This window comes from Ailuropoda melanoleuca, chromosome 5 (genome assembly GCF_002007445.2).
Source record: "Ailuropoda melanoleuca isolate Jingjing chromosome 5, ASM200744v2, whole genome shotgun sequence".
Classification (NCBI taxonomy): Eukaryota; Metazoa; Chordata; class Mammalia; order Carnivora; family Ursidae; genus Ailuropoda; species Ailuropoda melanoleuca.
The window spans coordinates 24,432,414-24,440,630 of NC_048222.1; the positions used below are offsets into that span (position 1 = coordinate 24,432,414).

General features: G+C 41.8%; 1 pseudogene; it reads right to left on the bottom strand.

The window, feature by feature from the left end:
- Positions 1 to 3,774: 3,774 nt before the first annotated feature.
- LOC100465513 lies at positions 3,775 to 5,271 on the bottom strand (annotated as a pseudogene).
- Positions 5,272 to 8,217: the final 2,946 nt, after the last annotated feature.

The window sequence follows — 8,217 nt, forward strand, 5'->3', positions numbered from 1 at the left end:
GGATGTGCTCAAGGTCACCCCTGTGGTAGAATCAAGGTTTGCATGGCTACCAGGTTCTGGGACCAATTAGAAAGCTCTTTCTGCTATTTAGCCTTGAAGGTTTCATACATGCTGGTTCTGTCTCCTTGGGTACTTAGAGGATTCTTGACCTCAAAAAACTAATTGTAGTATTAACATATGATCCAGCAATTCTACTGCTAAGAATTGAAAGCAGGGACTCTAACAGGTATTTGTACATATTTGTAGCAGCATTACTCACAATCAGAAAAAGTAGAAAGAATCCAGTGTCCGCTGGTGATGAATGGAAAATGAAATGTATTTCCATACATTGGGACATTATTTGCCCGTTAAAAGAAAGAAGATTCTGACACATGCTACAACATGGATGAACCTTGAAGACAATACGCTAAATGAAATAAGCCAGTCACAAAAGGACAAGTATTGTGTGACTCTGCTCATACAAGATGCTTAGTCAAGCTCAGACAGACAGAAAATGGAATGAGGAAGAAGGGATGCAGAATTTTTGCTTGATAGGTACAGAGTTTCAGTTTGGGAAGAGGAATAAATTCTGGAGATTGATGATGGTGAATTACTTAATGCCACAGAAACGTGCACTTAAAATGACTAAAAGGGCAAATTTTGTTTTGTATATTGTATCACAATAATTTTGTTAAAACGTTCCTTGAGCGCTGAGACCATGGCCATGTTTTTTTGGGTTTCCCCGGAGTGAGCCATATGCAAACTTTCAGTGAGTGGGGATTGGCAGATTATTCAGGAATAAATCCTTGCCCTCAGCAAGCTTACACTCTTACTGTAGTGTTTTCTGGTACACACAGATATGTGTGGAACCTGTACATCCAAGACGAGACAGAAGAAAGTTTGTAATAGTGTAAAAGAGGGTCTGCATGAAAGCTAAGGTAATTAATTCTAAATAAGGGAAAGTCACTTTTCAAGGTGAAACAGTTTAGGAGGGTGTCATGGAATAAATGTCTTAAACTGAGCCTTAAAGAATATGTTAGGAATTAGAGTAGAATGTGTCTGGCTTCAAGGTGGACGGAAGAGCAGAGGAATAGGCTTGGAGGCCCATAACTTCAGAGGCGAGGCCAGCAACAAGAGTCCCACTATGAGCAAGTGGTAGGGATGGCACAGGATAGGAAGGTGCTGCTTGAGAAAAGATGTAGAAAGCAAGAATGAACATTTATTTATTTGTTGATAAACTGTGGTAAAATATACATAACATAAAATTTATCATTTTAACTATTTTTAAGTGTGCAGTTCAGTGCATTAAGTACGTTCATATTGTTGTGAAACCATTACTACCATCCATCTCCAGGACTTTTTTATCTTCCCATACTGAAACTCTGTACCCACTAAACAATACCCTCATTTCCCCTTACGCTATCAAGAGACATTTAGTTTTGAGCCGACAATTAAGCATGAGTCCTCTTTCTGGTGTTGGGAAACGTGGAGCAGGCATTTATTCCCCCTTGAGCTGGGTCAGATAAAAGGGCTTCATGGGGAGGAGGAGCAAAGAGCAGTGGGAATCTCAATACAGTCTCAGAATGGAGCCATAATGGGGGGGCAGGGGTCTCAGATCTGGACTTATGTTGGCTCTGGAAGCTTGAGCAAGCATTTACAGATTCTGCCTCTAGCGCTCTCAGAATGATTTAGCTCCCCTTAGTTTGTCTGGTCAACTAACAATTCAGGTTCAGGAGTGGTTCCTGGTCAAAGGCTGTGGGTGGTTGAGGCATAAAACATGTCCCAGAGCAGCCAGGCAGGAAGGACTGGTAGCTCTGGAGGCAAGCAGAGCAAGCATGTTGGATAGGACGGAAAGGGAATCCAAATGGTATTCAGAGAAGATTCTTTCGTCCAGCTGTGTTTTAAAAGGACCTGGAGGCCAGGGAGACCTTTTCATGGCTGTCATAGTAACCCATGTATGAGAGAGAGCATAGTAAACCATGCTAGTGGGGAGGTGACAAAGAGAGGCTGATCCCAGAGGTGTGGCAGAAGTTGGAGAACTGAGAGGTACAGCCATGAAGGATGAAGAGTGGACCAAAGAAGGAGGGTGGAGCAAAGTTGAGGCCAACATTCGAAATTGGTGGATCACACGAATGACTGTATTCCTGAAGAGCTCTGGCCATAGACTTACTTCATTTAATGCTTATTAATAACTGTCTTCAATAAGGCAACACCATACAAGGAAACTTTGGTGGAGGGTGGATCTAATTTGAACCCTGGTGCTCTTATAGTAGCATGACCTTGGGAAGTCATTAAATCCTCTGAATCCCAATCTCCTCATTTGTAAAATGGCACTAATAACATGACTTGCCCCCTGGGGCTGTTCTAGAGATCAGCAATAAGGAGGGTTAGGTGTTTGGTAAGGTAATCAGGATGGAGCCGAGGTATCATCAGTTTATTAAATCAGTGTTTTCCAAACCTCTCAATCCTCCTTTGTCCTAGGCAGAGTTCTAATATGGCCCTGCAAGATCCCACCCCCCTGGTGCACACATGCTCATAGTTCCTTCCTGTGAGTATAAGTGAGACTGAATATGGTGGGATTTCACTCCTGTGATTGGGTCATTAATCAATTGATTTTGAATTAATTAAAGGGTAAGATTATTCAGGGTGGGGCTGGGCCAAAAGGAGCAGTCTGTAAAGGAGGACTGGGCCTTTCCTGAAGTCAGAGATTCAAACCCAGAATCTTCTGCTGGCCTATAAGAAGCAAAGTCCATGTTGTGAGAAGGCAACATTGTAGGGAACAGGGGGCAGCCTCTAGGTTCTGAGTCTCAGACCTACTGTTTGCAAGGAATGCAATTCTACCTACAAGCACTGAGCTTGGAAGAGGAGCGAAGCTCTGGATGAGGTTACAGCGCTGGCTGACACCTGATGCAGCTTGGTGAGACCCTGGGCAGAAAACTCAGCCAGCCTGTGCCCAGACTCCTGACGCATGGAAACTGTGAGATAATAAATATGCATTGTTTTAAGCTGATCAATTTGTGGCAATGTGTTACACAGCAAGAAATAACTAACTCACTCCAATTCATCTTCTGCCTCCATCGTTCTGCTGAGCCCGCACCTGTCAAGGTGTGCAATGTTCTCCAATTTGTCCTCCAGTTACAGGTCATTTCTCTTTCCTTATCTGAATCCATCTTTGGGTGACAGTTTTGCTTTCTAAAATTCTCTCCCTTTCAACTTCTATGTCCCACACTCTTTTCATTTTCTTCCTACGATAATACCTGCTGTTTCTTTATCTTTCCCTGGCTCCTTTTCTTCCTTTCCTCGATCTTAGAATGTTGGAATCCTGGGGCTTAGTCCTGGGTCATCCTCACTATCTTGCTCTCCTTACATGATCCCATCCAGTCCCATGGCTTTCAAAATCATTGGTATGTCAATGACTTGCAGAACTGTATCTAGAAGCTTGATCTCCTCTGTGGACTCCAAACACATACCCACACTTGATATTTCTTCTGGGTTGTAACATGTCCAAAAGAGAATTTTTTTAACTGTTTAAAATTGTTAACATTCATTGTAGTAATGCAATATGAATTTTTAACATAACCATATGAATTTTTCATTGGAATGTTCAACCATTTCCTACTAAAGCATGCCCAAAGTTATAAAAATCTTCTCTTTTAAAGTAACCTATAGTGAATTAACCCAAAGTAATTGTGGCACTTTAGATAAGACATTTATTCCACTGCATATTTTAAGTAGCTAAGGGATAGCCTGATCAACAGTAGGTTACTGGAAAGAATTTAAAGAGCACGGCTTTCTTTAAGGAGTGAGTCATTTGAGATCACCAGGGAACATTGAGTTCTCAAGAACATTGTGCAATCCCCAAAAAAAGGCATTGTCACTCATTCCAACCTAATGCCTCTGCCGGCATGAGGAAGGCTCCAACGTGGAAGGAATCAATGTATGCCTTCATTTTCTCCAAATCAATTCCAAGATCTAAAGCTTGCTCTGTTAGGGGCTGAGGATCATGTATTCTTTGAATTCCTGATAGTATTTCTTCTCCTCTCATGAACATATCATAAGAGTTGGACTGTTTAGGATTTCTTGGGTCAGGCATGGTATAGAAAGGCCTTACAGCCAATGGATATTTATCAAGAATATAAAAGTCTATATCATACTTTTCCTTTACCAAACAACACAACAGTTTTTCATTTGGTGTGCTCAGATCTTCTTCATCTCCCATTTCAATTCCAGCTTCCCTAAGCATAAGCAATGCTTCACAATACTCAAGTCTTAAAGTTGACTCCAAAAATTTGAATAGCTTACACGGGAATTGTTTATTCACTGTCTGAGTTTCAGTTTGAAGCCTTTCTTGGAGTCCTTTGAATATTTGTACTAAGGTGTCAGCAATTTCTTCCACAACTTCATGGTAATGGTAATTAAAAGCATTTCAATGTCCAAACCAACAAATTCAGTTAGATGTCTGTGAGTATTCAAGTCTTCAGTTCTGAATACTGGTCCAATACAGAAGACCTTCTCAAAATCAGCACAAATACATATTTGCTTGTACAGCTGTGGGGAGTGGGCCAAGTATCCATTATTTTAAAAATTTGACACAGTAAATACATTGGCTCCTCCTTCACTGGCAGTTGAGATCATTTTAGGAGTTTGGATCTCCACAAAACCCTTATTAATTAAAGTTTCTTGGAAAAGATGGCAGATGCCAGACTGGAGACGGAAGACTGCCTGACCAGTTGATGTCCTAAGATCAATGACTCTGTTGTCCAATCTTGTATCCTGGTTAATAGTAGCTCTTCCTTCCTCTTCTCCTTGTACCTCAGGACTAGTGGCATCATCCAGCTGCAGGGGCAAGAGGGCTTCAGTCAAACTGATTACATAAATCTTTTGAACATGTAACTCTATGTCTTGCTGTGTATAGCTTCCAATTTCCTGATTCACTTTTCTCACTGTGCCTTCTACATCTATGATGCTGTCTTAGTGTTGGCAGCAAATTTAACCATCTGCGTGCATGGTCTCCCACCACCAAGAGTGCCTGGACATTAAACTGTTGCTGACGTAGGACTAAGACACACAGCTTCCCTTTAGCTCTACTTGTATGAACCCGTGCACTCACTCAAACAAGTTCATCAGTTTGTGTACTATCAAGTCACTAACCTGAACCAAAACTTGATTTGGTTTTTCTTGTGATTGTATCATTGAAGATACTCCATATCTTTCTTTAGTATAATCTTCCGAGGCATCCATGATCTCCTGAGGCTTCTCCTAACTCTTGCGCCTTGTGCTAGTGCTGGGCATTGGGACAACGGGACCAGGCAGCAGTCACCTCTCTCCCTCGCAGGCTTCCGTAGGGCAAGGCCCAAGAGAGAATTCTTAATTCCATTCTTACTTCTATCTAGTCTTGTGTCTTTTATGGTAAATGACAACAGTTTTCACCCAATGGCTGAAGCCAAATATCAGAGTCTATATTAGCTAGGATCAATCACCCCAGCCAGCACAGTAACTACTTTCTTTTCCTGTTGAATCAGAGGCATAAGAAGCTAACAGTGGCAGGTGGCAGTCTTAACTTCCAGTTCAATGGGATCATTGTTGTGTCTCCTAGTGGTAGCATTTCTCCCTCTGTAATTAAGATCTCTAGGCCAGCAGGACATAAGGTCACAGGAACAGGAAGCAAAAAATTTGCTGGTGAGTTGCTAGATGTAATAGTGAACCATGATACTCCAAATTCCACCCCTTAATTCCTGGACCCATGAATCCCGGCTGCAAGAGAAACAGTACCACATTGGACACTGATTCAGAGCATACATAGCCAGAATTCTGGAAATCTGGCCTCAGCCCTACAAGGTACTGTTACCCAGCTAGGATGGTAACTGAGTCTTCAAAAAGCCATTTTACCTTTCTAGTAAGCCAGCTGCTTCTGGATGGTGGAGAACATGTTGAGACCAGTGAATTTCATGAGGACTACCCCACTGTCACACTTCATTTGCTGTGAAGAGAATTCTTTGATCAGAAGCAATATTATGTGGAATACCATGACAATAGAGAAGGCATGTGGACAGATGTATTTCATGCAAGGAAGGCAAATCTACATCAGAGTGAGTGTTTATTCCAATAAATTCTGCCCCTTCCCAAAGAGAAGCTGTCTAATGTAATTAACCTACCCGTAGGCAGTCAGCAGATTACCCCAGGTAATCGTACCTATCAGGGACTCAGTGTTAGTCTCTGTCCTGGAAGATTGGGTGCTCAGCAGTGGCCATAGCCAGATAAGCCTTAGCAAGTACAAGCCCATGTTGCTAAGACCATGCATAACTTCCATCCAGGCCCCCATGGCCAGTTTGTTCATGAGCCCATTGTGCAATAGCAGGGTGACTGGGGAAAGTGATTTGGCAGCTTGGTGGTGATGAGTTCCAGCTAAACCCATTGTAAATAGGCAGAGAAGACCACTCTGCATTGAGGGAAATACTGCCCCCTCGCCCAGAGAAAGAAGGGCTCTTGTGAAGTCATTACCATTTCGTGTGGAAAGGAGACAGATGAACCAAGGAACATACTTTTATTTTGGTTGTTCTTGGGTGTCCATTCTCAATTAAGAGCACTTTCAAATTGTACATGCTGTCTTTGCCCCTCCTCCACCCAAGATTTTGATGAACCCTTTACCCTTTCCTCAAGGGTCTACTTTGTGAAAAATACAAACTTTCCCAGAGTCCCACAATTTCTTTTCAGAATTACTGTTCGAGATGCTTTTTGGAAAGCAACAATTTTATTAGATTTCAATAATGGCAATCTTTAGGATCAGAGAAGTAAAAATGAATTTTATTTGGGAAGCTAGAGCTTGACAAACTTTAAGACATTCAAAGGAGAGGGCAACCCTCCCCCCCACCCAACACACAAAAATCCCCAAAACAACAGTGATGGCTCAGGATATACATGGATGTTTGGAGTGTTATAGTCCAAGAGGACACAGCATCTACAGTATTTTAGGGAATCCTTGGGTAGAAATGTAATGCCCTAAAATAAGGAAAATGTTCATATAGCAAGATGAAATCTCTGCTTGCTTTGTTACAATGAATATGTATTTGACTTCCAAAGTCTCCATTTATTAGCTGTTAGCTTGAATAGGAGCTTGTGGATATCTGAGTCCTATCAACTGATATTTAAGCTGAGATTCATCAGGGTGGATCCTGACATCAGCTAGTGTTGTATAGACATCTGGAAAGTCAGAATTCTGTGAGGGATGACATTTTTGAGGGGTTGGAATATAAGGATTAGGATTATGACAGGCATTTGGAACATTCTTGCACTGGCTGTGGATTATGGATGGTCTTTTTTTCAGCATCCCTAGCTCTCCCAGCTCCTTCTCTCTTTTACTTACACCATTTACTCTTTTTATGATGGCAGTGAGGACAGTAATTACTATCTCAGTGTGTAACTAAAAATTTAAAAAGTCTAATCTGCATTAAGTATGCAATGCAAAAAACTGTCATCTTCATCACGTGACATAAGTATAGATGTGCATGCAGTGAACTGACTTACTTTAGCATTCTATGAGAATCCTCTGGAGCTTTTGGTTCCCTGTGCTGAACAATCTGAATATGATGTTTGAGGCAGTTAGGAGAAAGAGACCCACAGGAAAGCATTCCTGCTGTGGCAGAGCTGGCTAGCTGTCCACCAATGACTCACGTTTCCCATGCCATCGTGGAGAGTAGTTGCTGGGAAGCACTGCCAGGCACAGAGTGCGTTTCCCAACTGCCCTTCCTTCCAGGTGGGGCTCTGTGATTGGCTTTGGTCAGTTACTTTGACCAAGACCATTTCTTAGTCTAATGTGATTCATAACATGCTATGAACTGAACTGTCTCCCTCCAAAATTTCTCTGTTGAAGTCCTAAAGCCCAGTACCTCAGAATGTAACTGTATTTAGAGATAAGAGTCTTTTGAGAAGTAATTAAGGTTAAATGAGGTGAAAGGGTAGGCTTTAATCCAAAATGACTGCTGTCCTTATAAGAGGGATAAAGTAGGACACAGACATACAGAGAGAAGACCATGTGAAGGTACAGGGAGAAGATGGTCGCCTCCAAGCCAAGGAAAGGCCTCAGAAGAAACCAACCCTGCCAACACTTTGATTTTGGACTTGTAGCTTCCAGAGCTATGAGAAAAAAATTGTTGTTGTTTAAGCCATATTGTTGTTGTTTAGGCCTGTGATACTTAGTTAGACAGTCCTAGGAAATTAATTCAGAAGGGATATGTTTTC